This window comes from Mastomys coucha, unplaced genomic scaffold (genome assembly GCF_008632895.1).
Source record: "Mastomys coucha isolate ucsf_1 unplaced genomic scaffold, UCSF_Mcou_1 pScaffold22, whole genome shotgun sequence".
NCBI classification, from domain to species: Eukaryota; Metazoa; Chordata; class Mammalia; order Rodentia; family Muridae; genus Mastomys; species Mastomys coucha.
The window spans coordinates 68,779,857-68,782,217 of record NW_022196905.1 but is presented as its reverse complement, the minus strand read 5'-3'; the positions used below and the strand labels follow the sequence as shown (position 1 = coordinate 68,782,217).

At 41.1% G+C, this 2,361-nt stretch overlaps 1 long non-coding RNA gene across 1 annotated transcript in view; it reads right to left on the bottom strand.

The window, feature by feature from the left end:
- Positions 1-2,361, bottom strand: part of LOC116070305 — a 26,352-nt gene continuing 23,991 nt past the window's right edge. The window contains exon 2 of the long non-coding RNA XR_004110344.1: positions 1-370. This is a non-coding gene — a long non-coding RNA (uncharacterized LOC116070305). The remainder of the gene's footprint in view (positions 371-2,361) is intronic.

Here is a 2,361-nt window from a genome sequence, read left to right as displayed (position 1 = left end):
TTGATGTTACAGTAAGGCAATGCTGTATTTAATATGCTGTTTTACATCCAAAACTTTTTCAGAAGATGCAAATTCAGAATATGGAGAAAATAGTTTCTATGTCTGCCATCACTTTTGCTAGAAGCTCAACAGGAATGGTTCGATATAAGTTTTTCCCCTTGGTTGTTTCAAAGTATCATTGGGGAGCATGCAACATTCCCTATAGACATCTGTTTCACAAAATGAAATACGCTCTTCTAAAAATCATGTTGGAAGTCCTTTAAGCAGTAGGCACCTGAGGTCGATAGTGAACTTGAATTTTCCTTCAGTCCAGATATCATAGATCAGACCACATCTGTCCTATCTGGGCAAAATATCTTGAGGATCTGTTCTGAAGAGAGAAAGAAGAAAAAAAATAAAGAATGCTTTTTTTTTTCTCTTACAACCTAATTCATTAGCAAATTCATTAGCAATTCATTAGCACTCTGCCTGGTGTCTGTACCTGTAGCTTTTTGTACTGGCAAAGAAGATAAAGAGGAGAAAGATAAAGAGACTAGAATCCATTCCTAAGTGAGATTTTAGGGAATTTGTTAATAATGCTCACATGAAAAGTCACAGCACAGAATCCAGCAAATTGCCCAATGAATGAAGACACCTGCTGCCAGGCCTGATGACCTTGAATTCCATCCCTGGGGCCACGTGTTGGAAGGAGAGAACAGACTCCCACCAACTGACCTCCACACATATGCCGTGGTACACATGTGCCCACATACCTGCACACAAAATCAATGACTAACTAGTATTGACTTTAGTAGTGATAAATGTATTAGAGAAAATTTAGTCATGATGTAACAGAATTTTGGGGTAACTGTAGATTATGGATTTACCCTCCATTGTGTTTATTCATGGACATGTCACCAGTAGTCTGTTGCTCAGATGCGAGCAGATCCAAAGGCAGAGCCATGTTGACCACTGGCCATATGCCAAGAATTGAGCCTCATTAAATTCTGACAATGAACCCTTCCATTTTTTGGGATTTTCGAGACAGGGTTTCTCTGTGTAGCCCTGGTTTTCCTGGAAGACCAGGCTGGCCTCGAACTCAGAAATCCACCTGCCTCTGCCTGCCTCTGCCTTCCAAGTGCTAGGATTAAAGGCATGCGCCACCACTGTCCGGTGAGGTATGTATATCATCAGGTTACAAGTGAAGACTGACTGTTAAGGTTCAAACCTCAGTAGGCAGAGCCATGCCAGGAATCCAGTCTATATTTTCTTGATGGAAAATGGTGAGATGACTTATCCTATAATGATGGATCAACTAACCACAAGAAAGGTATGTGCTAAAATGTTAAGATGATTGGTACCATGAAGCATCTCATTAGTATGTGTTGGCTTCAACATGCCTGCCTTTAAGTCAGTTTTACCTGTAAGATGGGTCCCCTGGGGTGTGACTAAGTGTGGGTGTTCGGCCTAGTGTTGTAAAAACTGTCTAACATCCAAGGAAGACTGTGTGCTGCTCACTAGATGTGTGGTCTTTGAGACTAAACTTCTTCTGGGTGGGGTTAGATGAAATTCCTATAAAGCCTGCATTGCACTGCTGATGGGCAGAGGGTATAAGATAAGGATGAAGATGCCATTTATAGAAAAAAATGGGGGGAACTGGAGATCATCATATTAAGAAGCATAATCTTAGAGAGATAAGTAGCCTGCTTTACTCTTTATCTGCAGGATCTAGGTTTAAAACACGTCCTAAGACATGAGAGTAGAAGAGGCACCATTTGAGAGGAGGAAGGGCAGAAGATGGAATATGAGCAAAGTACACAGCACCACATGTGAACATGTGATAATAAACCCAATATTTTGTATGCCAGTTAGGAAAAAGTTAGATATTCTCATATGCCTTTTTCTATGTTTTATTTCATTTTTTGACTTTATATATATGAGTGTTTTGTATGTATGCCTGTGTACCATGTGTATCCCCGATGCTCTCAGGGGCTAGAAGAGGATATCAGATCCCCTGTAACTGGAGTTGGAGAAGGGTTACCAGCTACCATGTGGATGCTGAGAACTGAGCCCAGGTCCTCTGCAAGAGCAACAAGTGCTCTCAACTACTGAGCCATCTCTCCAGCCCATATTCTTTTGTTCTTTTCATGATGTTTCTGATAGTGGAATTAGGTGCATCTGTATTTTATTAAATAATAGTTCTCAAGGATTGTTAGTTCACTTTCTATTGGCTCCCTGGATGGAACACCTCAATACTTACAATACAATACAATATTTCTTCTTCTTCCTTCTCCTTCTCCTTTCCTTCTCCTCCTCCTCCTTCTTCTTCTTCTCCTTCTCCTCCTCCTCCTCCTCCTCCTCCTCTTCCTCCTCCTCCTCCTC